Raw genomic sequence first — 15,198 nt, forward strand, 5'->3', positions numbered from 1 at the left:
CGTATTGTCTCCTGATCATAGGGATGCCAAATTAGAACAAAATTTCCATCTTCACAACAGAAATAACACACTTCTGTATTAAGCATAAGGTGGCCCCCTCTGTCTCTCTCTCAGTAGCACATGTTTGTTATGTAGCTAAATTAAGATGTGAAAAACCGCCAAATCACCGAACCGTGTGTGTGGGGGGATCTTGTTCGACACGATATAGCGTGACAGAGTAACATACTCTCTTCCATACGAGTTAGATACGTCGTAGTACGCCTTGTAGCTATGCCACTGAACGTTGACCATCATTTGAAGGTAAAATGCACATTGTGATAATTAAGTATATTGTTGTTATTTATAAACTAGGAATATCACGTAACAATGTGAGGGAGGGCCATGTGACCTGTAAGATGTGTTGGACACAGTAAAACGTAATGTTCTCTTTTCTATGTCAGGTAATAAAGACAAAGGATTCTAAAAATGAACATTCACAATTCATATAAACACTGACATCTGTATGCCATGTGACAGTTTCGAATGTAAGCCTCGTTACAGGAGTAGTAGTAATTCACATCGCCAACACACGTGAAACAAATAAGATTGTAAGTTGCTCGAAAATTGTTAAATGTAAAACATAATTTGATAAAAATAAACATTAAATGTAATGTAATACAGGTATCAAATACTGCAGCTAGTACACAACGTGTATTGATATAAAAATTGTTCCGTGGTTAGGGCACTCTGCTCCTAAACTGCGGGTCATAGGTTCGAATTCCCCTTTACAGAACATGTTCGTCGTTTCAACCACGAGGACGTAATAATGCGATACTCAATTCTACAATTCATCTGTAAAACAGTAGCTCAATAGTAGGCGACGGGTGGTGTTGACTAGCTTCCTTTCCTTTAATCTGTCACTGTTGAGTTAGGCACGGTTAGCGTGAATAGCCCTTGAGTAGTTTTACGTGAAATTCCAAACAAACCAAACTGAAAACAGAAAACATTGTTACAATAATATCTATCAGAAAATACGTACGACAGAGATATGGATAAAGAACCCAGTGACATTTGGGTGGGTTCCTGTCAAATATGTTTGACACGTGATCCGTATATTAGTTCATAAGTCTATTTCGTATTGTCAACAGTTGTATGCCTATATAACATGCGTTTTATGATTCACGCGTCCTTTTCTTACTATTGACAGTTATATGCTTATATTATATGAGAATCATGGCTCACATACCCATTTTTACACTTACGTTATTGTTTTGTTTTTTTTAGCAAAATAGTGTAGAATTAAACGAAATGATATGTGAAGTAAAACATAGCTTTAATTCCCCCTACTTGCCCAAGATTAACAGTGTAGTATTGACTAGTTGTTAGTCTCATCTCGTGAAAGTTAGGGGCAGCTTGCACAGATAGTTATCGAGTTGCGGTGCGCGAAATTCAACAAATAAACATTTGGAAACTCCAAAATTTCGCATTAAGGATATGTCCTTCAAGAACTTTGGGTGATTAACCTTTGTAGCTTGTGGCAGCAATCCGTAATGAAAATCTCTGCTTGCAATAATTTACTCCAGTTTTAATAAATCAACATTTAATAATATTATAATTTTATTTTACGAATCTTCGCACTCAATAAGAACAAATTTTATGGATTTATATCCATTATATATACTTCATATCGTTATAGGTAGTTTGCTCAATGTCTTAGCTAATTTATCTGTATCAATTCATGTCTTTTTTACAATGATTTTACGTAGAATTCTATAAGAAACGATTTTCCTCTAACGTCACCGTTTCACCATATAATGCAACTTTAATTCTTCCCTAACCCACCTTTTATTCTAGAAACATAAGTTTTGTGTAATATCTTTTAAATAACCATTTTCATCTTATAACACAAATGAAATAATGAGTTTATTAAGGTACAAGGATGGCATTCTTTATCCTTACCTTAAAATTTACTTTGAACAAAGAATACGTCAGAGAAAGACACAAATCATTGAGCGTTACTGGGACCACCCAGCTTTAAGTGAGTCATTGTTCTATATTTACTTATGGGCGACACTTTATCCAAGCGTCTGAATAAAGCGCTTGCTGCTCTAACTGTTAGTCTTATAACAGCAGATATATGATCGAAAGTTTTTGCCTAACGTGAATTTCGACTGTTATATACGAAATTAAAATCTTTAAAAACTCCATATATGATACTGGACCTTATTAGTATATTATTAGTCGGATATTAATGACTTCTAGCGGCACATAAGAAAAGCAACCGCTACAAATAATGTATGAACATGCATTCATTCACACGCGCGCACGCACACACACATATACAGTAGTTAAGTACGATATATTGATAGGATTATGGAGTTCATGTTGCCAAGTCCAGTGATGTGTTATCTGACAACTGTACATCTTGACAATAGCTAAAAAAAAAGCTACGTTGTAAGACTATCTTGTGAAAACCACAAAGATACTCTGTAAGTACTTTCTGTTTACAAGCCAATGTATGAGGTAAACGGTTTCTCAGCGCTTGTTTCAAGAGTATGGTTGCACAAAAGTCTATAGGTGTTTCGTATTGTTACTTGACCAGTATATCTTCGTATGCAATAACATGAGTTTGCATTTCATTCTTCAGTAGTAGGCGACAGCTGAAAGGAAATAGTTACAAGTGGAAGCCTTATATTGGCAAATCATAGCTATTTGGTCTTGTTTCTAGACGGAGATCCTTCTTGCCCGCGTTGCGTACTGTTGCCTTTAGCACGAGAACGATCTTTGCCGTTGTCCTATGTGTTCGTGGATTCTCACCTGTTACAATACGTCACATTTCGCTTACCATGGTTGGGGGTACGAATTAGTGTAGGTCTCTTGCTGGATAATTCTAGTACCCCAAACTGATACATGTTCCTTTGTTTTCCAATGTCATTTAATAAAAGTCACAATACGAATGTCTTGAAAATTCTAAATCACTAATCAGAACAGATCATTATTATCTTAATATTTGAATATCTTGCGTCGAAATGGACTATTACACACCCTTCCCAAAGGCGATCACGTTTTAGGCTGCGCAGCTCCTCAATCCCCCAGTGGAAAGGCGGAATGTCTGCGAACTTACAACGCTAGAAACCAGGTTTCAATACCCGTGGTGAGCAGAGCATAGATAGTCAATCCATTGTGTAGCTTTTTTGCTTAACTTCAAACAAATAAATGGGTGGCGTGCCAAACAAAAACGTTAGTTCTGATACATTCTTCCACACAGTCATTGTTCATCTGTGTATTTAAAATCGTTTTAATATAACATACTCAACATTCCGTATACCATTTTGCTTCTTCAATCACTTTTAACAAGTCAAGCCACTAAACTGTAGACAAACATGTTTTAACTTCATTTCAAATGAATTATTTGTAATTAATAAACTTTTAAAGTAGCTGAAACATAAATTTAGTGATATCTGTTTCTATTAGTAGCGTCCTTTCTTCCTAGAAACCTAAGCAGGTTTGATTAAACTCTGGACTTACCGACATGATCCATAAAGTCCATCACAATTTTTGTACATGTATTTTCTAAACTATTTACGCATCAACGAGTTGTTTCTGCGATTCATGACTTTTGTTAAATATAAGCTACATACTAAAACAAATATAAACACGAAACCAATTTTTGTTGTTGTTGAATTAAGCACAAAGCTACACAATGGGCTAACTGTGCTCTGCCCACCACGGGTATCGAAACCCTGATTTTAGCGTTGTAAGTCCGCAGACATACCGCTGAGCCACTGGGGAAGAAACCAACTTAAATGAAAATAAAATCAACATTGTGATTAATTCCACCAAATACAGTTGAATTTTTCTGCGTTAATCTATTCAGCAAATAAAAAAATATAATAAATACTGATTTAATATGTCAAATTACCAGGAATCACAGAGTACATACTTACAGATAACGATATATAATAAGGTATACGTAAATCAGTTATAAAATTAACAGTCAATGCTTTTCACTTTGCTACAAAAGAAAGCGCTTAAGACCTTAATTTAACTTGAATCTGCCATTCTGCTTTCATATTTTAACTGTCAAACCCGTATTGTCCCGATAGTCACACAAACCTCTTGAACAAAAATCGATGCTTCTTGTTGCTAGTGGAGGCGCTAGATATTACGAGAACTAACATATAGATGTTAACTTCACAAACACACATAAAAGAGGTTATCTCAAGTTCCAGACGACTAAAACACCACGCCTAAGCCTGAAATAACTTTTTCTGTGATATATTTCAGCTATTTCCAGTTTAAACACTACTACAGAGATAGAAGTTGTAACACTTGTAGAATTTAATAAAGGTGGGGACATTGCGTGAATGTTGAGAAGTGCTCGTTTCAATATAGGAGACAAAACGTTTACATTTTGTCTCAACTTCTTTCTCATTTTTCATATTCAAGCTACAGGTACACTTTCTCATATTGTGTCTTTGCAAAAAAAAAATATTCACGTTTACGTATGAAAACTTTTCAGGTTGTATTAATCACTGTATATTATTTTTGTACATATATTACACTTCAATCAATAGGTTTAAAACATTTAGACGGATAATTAATTCGTCGTTGGAATAAAAGAACACTTTTATTTGCAACTTTTGGCTATTTGGACACTTAATAAACATGGCAGTTTTTTTTCCCTTGCATAATAAGAGTGCTTAAACATCTGAACCAACGTGCCAAATACACTATATTCCTTAATGTCTGTAAAATTGTTTGAATGTCTCGACAAACAAGTCACTATTCCTTACTTCATATAAAACTATTTGGACATATAGACAAACACGTTAATATAATTATTCTTTATTTTCTGAAAAACTGTTTGGACTTCAGGACGAACACAACAAAATCACCATTAAGACTCCTGGACAGCACGACAACTCCCAGAATGTTTAGACATCTGGGAAGAAGAGAAAGTGCTTTTCTCCGACATTTTATGATAAAGAAATATGTTGTTTTTGTCATAACATAAAAAGTTTCTTTTTTATAACCTTGTCGGTGTACTAGATTTAGTGTTAAAATCGACTTACTGGTGCAATAGTAGCTAGGATGTGTAACATTTGGAGAAACCATCTTTGTCTGAAGATGAGACGAGACATGAACTAATATAATAAAATATATTTATGAAAAACAACATGGGCCGGAAATATGTGACTTAAAGAACTAAGGGTACACCTAATAAGAGGAAAGATACTTAAATCCATATGTAGCAAAATTTATAGATGCGTTAAAACTTGTTAAAATTACATATGCTAATAAGATGTTTAATAAAAGACACAGCTTACACTGTAATAACTGCTTTATTCTTAACTATATTATGATATTTTAAGAAAGACCTTTCTTTTATTTCTGTTCAGTCATATATTTTATTCATCTCGGTGTTAAAACGTTCAAAGAAAGCTCAGGTGGTTAAAGTAAATTTGTTGACTTTTATTATCCCCCAAACTAAATTGTTTGAAGTTTGAGTAAGATGTACTGATCCGTAGGACTTAATCTGAGGAGAATTTAGCTGTAGTTTTTTCTACGGATGTAATGGAAGTATTGATTTTCTATCAGTTCATAATTAACCGATGTCTCCGCTCAAGTCATGGTTGTCACCATCTTCCAACGACTCTGGGTCTATAGTTAAATGTGCTTATCGCCATCCAACGACTCTGGGTCTATAGTTAAATGTGCTTATCGCCATCCAACGACTCTGGGTCTATAGTTAAATGTGCTTATCGCCATCCAACGACTCTGGGTCTATAGTTAAATGTGCTTATCGCCATCCAACGACTCTGGGTCTATAGTTAAATGTGCTTATCGCCATCCAACGACTCTGGGTCTATAATTAAATGTGCTTATCGCCATCCAACGACTCTGGATCTATAGTTAAATGTGCTTATCGCCATCCAACGACTCTGGGTCTATAGTTAAATGTGCTTATCGCCATCCAACGACTCTGGGTCTATAGTTAAATGTGCTTATCGCCATCCAACGACTCTGGGTCTATAGTTAAATGTGCTTATCGCCATCCAACGACTCTGGATCTATAGTTAAATGTGCTTATCGCCATCCAACGACTCTGGGTCTATAGTTAAATGTGCTTATCGCCATCCAACGACTCTGGGTCTATAGTTAAATGTGCTTATCGCCATCCAACGACTCTGGGTCTATAGTTAAATGTGCTTATCGCCATTTGACATTTTTATTAGTACCGGCGGAAAAAACTTTTCCGGCATCTTTAACGGTTTGTTTTTCCTAAAATTGGTATCCCGTCATGATTCCATCCGCATCTACTCCACTGGTGGCACATCAGGTGTTTCGCTACCCTACATCTAGCAATTAGCTTTAAAAACCTGATGCTTCTAATACTTTTGCTTAGGGATTCATGAAATTTTGGACAAAAAATCTGTTTGCTGTCCTTCTCTTGTGGGAAATTGCTGGTTTCGCCAAAAGTCCCTATTGATGCCGAGATAAAGAAAAGATAACCTCAGACAAAGTTTAATAAAAATTTCTCCATTCTCTAAAGAAAGAAAATAATTACACCTTCTCCAGTGTTTTAGGTTTGAGGATCGACAAACACCCCCCAGATAACAGTGAACTTTCCTTAAAATTTGCAAGAAATTTGAGGAAATAAAAAATGTAGATCCCCAGGAGGTGAAATACCATACGTGGTCTAGCTGATGCAGTTTCGTTGTTCACTAATGAAATTTTTAACAAAAGGAAAACTTCGTGAGTGTTTATCAATTATCCAATGGTTAATAATGAGATTATACTAAACACACAACTGGTAGCGAGTTGGGAACGTAGTGTGCGTACTTCACGTTGCAAAAAAATATGATCAGATGGCGCTATTTCTTCTTTATTTTGTTAGAATTTTTGTAACAGAAATATTTAAAAGGATATAATGACAAACCTCGTAGACTGCCGTTAATATCTATATTTCGGATAATGTATTTCTTTCTTCATTGAAATTCGAAAAGTCATGGCCAAAGTTCGCAACTACAGGTACTTATAAGCAACAAACAATAATCGGCGACAGTGTTATTTGATTTAATAACCTTGGTTTTAAAGTAAATGTTTGTCCCTGAAAACTCTAAACATAGATGGGAGTAAAAGAATGCCAATGGATACATCGATATAAGTTTGAAAGCATCTAACGTTACACATAACACAGGAATTACTTTTATTTTCAATAATAATAATAATCTAATTTTGCTTTTAATTCACGGCAAGCTTAAACCTTGGCAATTTGGAAAACGTTTACAAAATTCAGGCACGATGCTTTTAATATACTTTTCAATTAATTATTAACTAAACAAAAATGAATTAGAGTTTTGAGCCTGAACGGCATCTTATTCGCGAGTGAACAAATGACCAGGTCAGAGACCCCCAGATTTCAGATTTATTCATTCATAATTCTGAACTGCTTGTTTGTTTGTTTATGAATTTCGCGCAAAACTACACGAATGCGATCTGCGCTAGCCGTCCCTAAGTTAGCAATCTAAGACTGGAGGGAAGACAGTAAGTCATCACCACCCACCGCCAACTCTTGAGCTACTCTTCTACCAACGAATAATAGGACTGACTGTGACATTATAACTCCCCAAAGCTTAAAGGGCGAGCATCTGTGGTATGACGAGAATTCGAACCCACGACCTTCAGCTTTTGAGTCGAGCGCCCTAATTACCTGGCCATGCTGGGCCAATTTCTGAGCTGCTGACCAAAGATAATGCAGCTAGCTAGCACTACTCGCTGCCACAATGATTGTTTGTAACTCTTTAAACCAATTAACAGAATTGGGCGTCCCTTTTATAACTCGCAAACAAGTGAAAGTACAGAATATGTTCAGCGGTACCACCTGTAGAGCTCAAGCATTAAGTCTGCAGAGCTAAGTCATGGAAAAACTGGAAACATTTCGAAGTCTTGAACTTTGTTTAGTGGAAATCCGTCTAATACAGCTAAATGGTCAAGCATATATTATTTTACTCTTAATACAAATTGAAATTTGCTTTGGGGAAACTGTGATGGCATTTGCTATTTTCCTGAGTTACACTTATCTGTTTGCTAATTATATCACTGAAAAAAAGTGGTTAAAAACGTAGTGAATTTTAATAAGAATTATTCTCTCCAGTGGGTTTGCGTTAAGTTTACTGCCTGAAAACTCTAAAATCCAACGTTGGATTTTCTGAGGTGGACAGTTGTTGTTTTGAATTAAGCACAATGCGATACATGTGTTTTACTCACCACGGGTATAGAAACCCGGAATTTGGCGATGTAAGTCCACAGACATACCGCTGTGCCACTGGGGAGCGTGGTGTAGAGAGTACAAGATAGCACATTGTGTTGCTTTGCACCAAGAAAAACAACGAAAAATAAAATTATTCATCACTACAAATAATTTAAAAACAAAACAAAAAAATGGATAAAACTTGTAACCGGTGTACGTGACCACTGGTTCGACTAGCGATAATGAATGATATTCTCGTGCTGATGAAAATGACTAAAATTCGTATCAGTGAGCGTTTCGACTACTTACAGCAATAAATATGTACAATAGAGTACTTAACTCTTTGCATGTCTAGAATTAGTAGATCTCTCCAATATCGAAACGTTCGACATATTTACCTGATCACATTAAAAAAAAAAAAGAGCAAAGCTCTGGCGTTTTTGATAGATGAAAGTACCTTCTTCGAGGTGTGTGTGTGTTTCTTTTATAGCAAAGCCACATCGGGGCTATCTGCTGTGTCTACCGAGAAAAATCGAGCCCCTGAATTTAGATTGTAAATCCGTAGATTTACTGCCATCCTGTGGTGGAGGTAAAGGCAGAAGAATGATTCATACGTAACAACTCTTCACAGAACATTTCGACTTTGAACAAAATATACAACTGATAGTTTTTTCTATGGTGATGTAAAGATTAAAATGAAACTAGAACTAATTACTATGCTGAAGGTTTTGTGCATCTACAACACGATTTGTAAAATCAAATGCATTACCAAAAATGTGTTGTTTAATGGTGATGAGCTGATACAATATACTCGTAGAAAATTATAATCTCTAATAACTTCCAAAAGAAGTTATTACCCGAAAGGGGACTGAAGGTCGCTGGAAGAAGTCACCTGTTTTAACCAATCGCAAGATTATATAGTGTTGTGTCGTCTGTCAGTCAGTCAGTAGACATTAAAATGGCGTGACATAAGGGTCGCTTAACGTTGCAATTTAACCACTATGTAGGCTACAACACAGCTTGACATATGAACTTCAAAAATAAACACTCTTAAAACATAACACTGGTCCGGCATGGCCAGGTGGTTAAGGCACTTCACTCGTAATCCGAGGGTCGCGAGTTCGAGTGTGTGTTTTGCTACAGTAAGCCACATCGGGCTATTTTTTGAGCCCACCGAGGGAAGTCGAACCCCTTACCGCTGTACTAGCAGGGGGCCTTGGATTCGAATCCCCGTCACACCAAACATGCTCGCCCTTTCAGCCCTGTGGCAAAGTTTCATATTCTGTGATAATTTTTATGTTCATGTCTTTCAGAAAGCTTATTAATGTGGATCATCCATTCTTAAAGTCAGTGATAATAAGACAATACTAAATGATACAAACACTTTAAACTAATTTTACCATTAAAGAACCATAAATTAAAATTAATAATGGCTACTGATGCTAGGAAAACGATTTTGAAGAGAAATATTACAGTTTTACATTTTCTTCTATACTAATTTTTTACACCCAATTATTTAATAAGCTTCCTGAAAACTCGTTTCCATATTCTCAGCGGGAATCATCACAATACTCTTTTTAATATTTTAAAAAAGTGAATTCTGAATGGTGCTTTAGTAGCGTTATTAATAAGTTTATACTTCATAAACCATTTTTTTAACCCCAAATCAATTATGAAACTAAAAAACTTTACGTCTAAACTTCAACTTAAATATTCAACAATTAACGTTGAAAGATGCCTTCTAGTGGTCCAGCTGCGAGTCTGGGGGTCCACAATACTAATAATCAGTTTTTCGATACCCTTTGCGGGCATAGCACAGACAACACATTGTGTAACTTCGCTTAACAAACAAACGTTAAAAACATTGGGTCTTGAATAATAGACAAATAATTTCTTCAACTTCTTTAATTTCTGAAATAAAGTTTACAAAAATACTGACAAATTTATAATTTGTTTGTTTGTACAGCACGAGCCGTAATAAAGTACATAAAAGCAGTGTTTAGTACTCCACGTTCATGTTCATGGATATTACATTTTTTTTTCATGTTCAGGTTTATCAGTGTTATAATCCAACAAAGAGTTATTAGATTCGAGGAGCACTTGTTTTAGTCACTTCTCAGGCCTCATGTTGTTTCTATAGTTTCTAAATATTTCTAGTTTCTGTCGAACGCCAAGTCATTGTTCTATATGATCCAAATTTCCGCTATAGGCAGCTAGCTCATCGGTCTAGGTTCATTTCCGTATGTTTGTCTCACACTACAAATACAAGAACACTTAGTGAAATACACATGGCTTTAATCGGTAAAATGTAATAAAAATACTTTTTTTTTTTGCTATATAGTATTAACGTGAACTGAGTGAATGAAATATGTGCCAACGGTGTAACACAGTAACCAGTACTAGTTGCCTAACAGCCCTTACGTATAGCATGTAAGCATGTAGAACTTGAGTATCAATCACATAATAAATAATTCCGGCTTGTATCCTGTGGTCAGCTCGCCAGACTGCGAATCTGCGGGTCCATTCGCGCGCCTTTACCGCAAAAATGAAAACGAAAAGAAAAATCGCTCTTTCTGTGTATTATAAAAGTGACGGTCAAATTCTACTGTTTGATCAGATAAAATTAATCCAAGGGTTGATGACGGGTGTTGTTGACTATACATCTTCCATCTAGTCAACGGAAGGACCGGTTAACGCAAGTATCCAATAAACATAAATAGCTTCATAATTAAAACCAAACAATTTTTAACGCTCATTGTTAGGCGTTCAATAATCACAAACATAGCAGAATATGTTACACGCATTCTGATTTCACGAACGTCAAAAATATACTGCTAACATATCGATTCCAGATTACAACGAAAACTTACAAACTGATGTAAACCAAAAATTAAACCAGTTTTCATCTTATAACAATTTTGTAATCACCTGAAAGGAAGCACTGTACATTTGCTGTGAACCACGTGTATTAAAAAAAAAAAAAAAGGTTTCGTAAACCGAATCTTGGAGAAACATCTTTCGGGTGCGAGAAAAGTTTTTAAATAACTGATATGCGTTCGTCAGATTCACTGAAGAGCGAAAGCACTTGGTTCTGTAAAATACAAGTAGTCCCAATGGCTCAGCGGTTAGCTTGCGGATTACAAAAACTGGAGTTCAATTCTCACAGTGGATACAATATGAATGGCCTATTGTGTAGCTTTACGCTTAACGTTACTTGTAGTAACAGATGGAAATGTATTCCTTATAAAAACATATGTAGTAAATCAGATGGATTTAATGTATAATGTTTATTATGAAAAGGCTTAAATTTATTAATAGCAACGTTATTAGTATCAAGCCCAGTTTCTGATGCGAAAGTCAGGAAATATGTAAAATTTTGAGATTTTGTTATCATTTGAACCAATATATATATATAGAAAGACATTTAAACAGCCTAAAATATCGAACAGTTGTTAATAATAACACGATTAATAGCGTTTATTCAACAATAGTAGAAAGACACGAAATCAGTAAAAATGCCTGAAACATTTGTTTGTTTTGAATTTCGCACAAAGCTACTCGAGGGCTATCTCTGTTAGCCGTTCCTAATTTAGCAGTGTAAGACTAGAGGGAAGGCAGCTAGTCATCACCACCCACCGCCAACTATTGGGCTACTCTTTTACCAATGAATAGTGGGATTGACCGTCACATTATAACGTCCCGACGGCTGAAAGGGCGAGCATGTTTGGCGCGACGGGAATGCGAACTCGCGACCCTCAGATTATGAGTCGCGCACCTTAACACGCTTGGCCACGCCGGGCCCTGCCCGAAGCATCCATTTTTCTTGTTCGACAAGACACTGTTATCAACTCGTATTATTACAATAAATATTTATTCAACCTTCTGCCGATTAGTACTTCTCTTACATTTACAATAATGTATTTCTGAAGATAAATTTTGTGTCGTCATATATATATATACATGTATACAAACATACACGTATAGAAGTGTACACATATTTTATGTGGATCTAAGTACTTCTCTAACGACTTTTTGGTTTTGTTTCGCCCATTGGTTGTTTAATAAAAGTAACGTATTTTTTCAACTTGCAACATTAAGTGTTTTAGTTTGTTTCGCCCATTGGTTGTTTAATAAAAGTAACGTATTTTTTCAACTTGCAACATTAAGTGTTTTAGTTTGTTTCGCCCATTGGTTGTTTAATAAAAGTAACGTATTTTTCAACTTGCAACATTAAGTGTTTTAGTTGGGTTGTGTTTAAGCAAAACGCGCTCTTTCAAATCTGAACATCAAACAGGAAGAACAAAATATCTGCCTCTGTATATTTTTCGTTAATAACGTAGGCAATTTTAATTACAAGTAATTAATTATTCATACGTCATTAATGTTAAATGTTGAAATAATTAACCTAAGGAATCATATGCTACAAAAATCATGCTATCATTATAAGGCCAAAATATCAATCAGTAATATATATATATATATATACCCACACACACAGAGATAATTTAGTACATTACACTTAAACGATTCTGGAGCCTCAGCACGTGTTTACTGTTCATGTGGCCATTTCAGATCATCCTTTATTTAATGATTGTGCATCGTGACATTAGTCTCGCACTGTATCTGTATTGCATAAGGTGCAATGCTGTCATCTCCAAAGCATCTAACTCTTCCTACATTGTTTCCGTAATCCATCTCGTGTTCAAGGAGAGCAGTTTCTCAGCATCTATTTCGACAGCCCGATTACAGAGAAAAATCACAGGTGTTGTTTCTGGCGACTTGAACAGTATCTTCAAACAGAATATCATGAACATCAATTTCACTCTCCATCTGTTTGAGGTAGGTTACTGGTGCCTCATCTTGGCGAAAACGTGACCATTTAACGTTATTTAGAAACAGAAGTTATATTTGTCGCACTGTTGCCTGGGGAAGTGGATAAATTTACCATTCACTTTTGTTGGCTTGTCACCTGTTATAAGAAACTTACTTTGCTTATCGCGGTTGGATACAACTTGTTACAGATCTTTTTCTGGATAATCCCGACTCTTTTAGCTGACCCAAATACCTTCATTTTCTAATGCAATTAAGAACAAGGAATTCTAAATCCCCGATGTGAACACATCTTTACGACCTAAGTGTATGAATAATTTGTGTCGGGGAGGAAGAAAGGGCTGTTACATTCTCTTCCTAAAAGCGATCAATTTTCGGTAACATCATACTGTATACGAAACACGCCAAACATTGTGAAAATGCATCTCATTTGTGCTGTTCCATGACGAATTTACATCGGTTGTGGTTGCCACGTGACTTGTTGATTTACATATTTAAATTCGTTTTAATATATTGTACCAACACTGCATGTGCGATTACACTTCTAGACACAAAAGTAGTTGATATGGAGGTTCCACTGAAGAGCAGTAAATGAATTATTCGAGTTTAATACTCCATTATGATACTCACATAATATAGAAATTAGTTAATATATTAAAATAAAATACAACTTAAATAAAAAACTCCTTATTTATTAAATAACACATTTACGAGAACAAATATTCTATTGCCAGCATAAAGAAATATTTTATAATGTACTACAACAGGAAAAAAAAAACTGCATTTATCAACATACTTTGGAAATAAAGATAATTGACTTTCGTCTGGAGTTCAGTTCGAGACTAGCAATCTTTTTTGGTCAGTAATTTACGGTTTTATGAACCTGAACTTTTTGATTAGCATACGAGTCTAAATTTATAAAATTTGCAAGAAAGTAGGATGGAAGAGACAATAGTGAAAATTATTCTTTCCAGCCCTGTATGGAATCTCCTTACGTTTTCAGGCGTGTGTTTTGAACTAGTGCACTGTTTCGCTAGTATATTCGATTTTGTTACCGGTTCCATAGCGATTCAGCAGCAAGTTTAAGAATTTATCACACGAAGATCTAGGACTAGATTACACGTGGTGAACAGAGTGCAGATAGCCTACTGAGCTCTGTTGATGAAGAAAGAAAAAAATTACCGGCGCTACAACTGCAGAAGTAAATATACATTTTCATAAATTAGAAAACAAGACATATCGCTTCATAACGTGAGGCGATAGAAGTCAGTTTGAAAACCATTTGTTGCTCTATCATAGAGAGTGTGTGTTTTCTAATAGCAAAACCACACCCGGCTATCTGCAGAGTCCACCGAGGGAAATCGAAGCCTTGATTTTAGCATTGTAAATCCGTAGACTTACTGCTGTACCGGCGAGGAACTCTCTCATAAAATACAATTCTTAAACATTTTATGAGCACAAACACCTAAGGTTTGAAACAGTACAGGATTTCTTAACAGCTTTATTAAACAGAAAATCAGAAATGTTTTTCATTCATAAACAATAACTAGTTATTACTTCTAAAGATGTGTAATTAAAAAAGAGAGGCCCGGCATGGCCAAGCGTGATAAGGCACTCGACTCGTAATCCGAGGGTCGCAGGTTCGCATCCCTGTCACGCCAAACATGCTCGCCTTTTCAGCCGTGTGGGCGTTATAATGTGACGGTCAATCCCACTATTCGTTGGTAAAAGAATATGTGGGTGGTGATGACTAGCTGCCTTCCCTTTAGTCTTACACTGCTAAATTAGGGACAGCTAGCGCAGATAGCCTTCGAGTAGCTTTGTGCGAAATTCAAAAACAAACAAACAAAAAAGAAATCTTTGGAGTGCATTTTATTTGTATTATGTATTATAGGTTATTAAGTGTGATGTTAAATTATTTTGATGATAAAATTTAAATATTCCTATAAATCTAGCAATAAAGATACTTGTATTTACTGCTATATATATATTATATTTAAAGTGCTAAAACATCTACAGATAAAGCTGTTTCGAAATGCTAAGATTATATTTGATGGTTTAGTTTTGGGAAACAAATTAATAATATACAAAGAGTTAGTAAGTAAGTTTTAACATTCTGTTGAATGATTATC

General features: G+C 35.4%; 1 protein-coding gene and 1 long non-coding RNA gene across 2 annotated transcripts in view; both read right to left on the bottom strand.

Annotated features, from left to right (window-relative positions):
* Window positions 1-15,198, bottom strand: part of LOC143246381 (adenylate cyclase type 1-like) — a 258,421-nt gene that overhangs the window by 205,011 nt on the left and 38,212 nt on the right. The window lies entirely within an intron of this gene.
* Window positions 10,126-15,198, bottom strand: part of LOC143246382 (uncharacterized) — a 34,259-nt gene continuing 29,186 nt past the window's right edge. Inside the window, exon 2 of the long non-coding RNA XR_013025952.1 lies at window positions 10,126-10,492. This is a non-coding gene — a long non-coding RNA (uncharacterized LOC143246382). The remainder of the gene's footprint in view (window positions 10,493-15,198) is intronic.

This window comes from Tachypleus tridentatus, chromosome 3 (assembly GCF_004210375.1).
Source record: "Tachypleus tridentatus isolate NWPU-2018 chromosome 3, ASM421037v1, whole genome shotgun sequence".
NCBI lineage: Eukaryota > Metazoa > Arthropoda > Merostomata > Xiphosura > Limulidae > Tachypleus > Tachypleus tridentatus.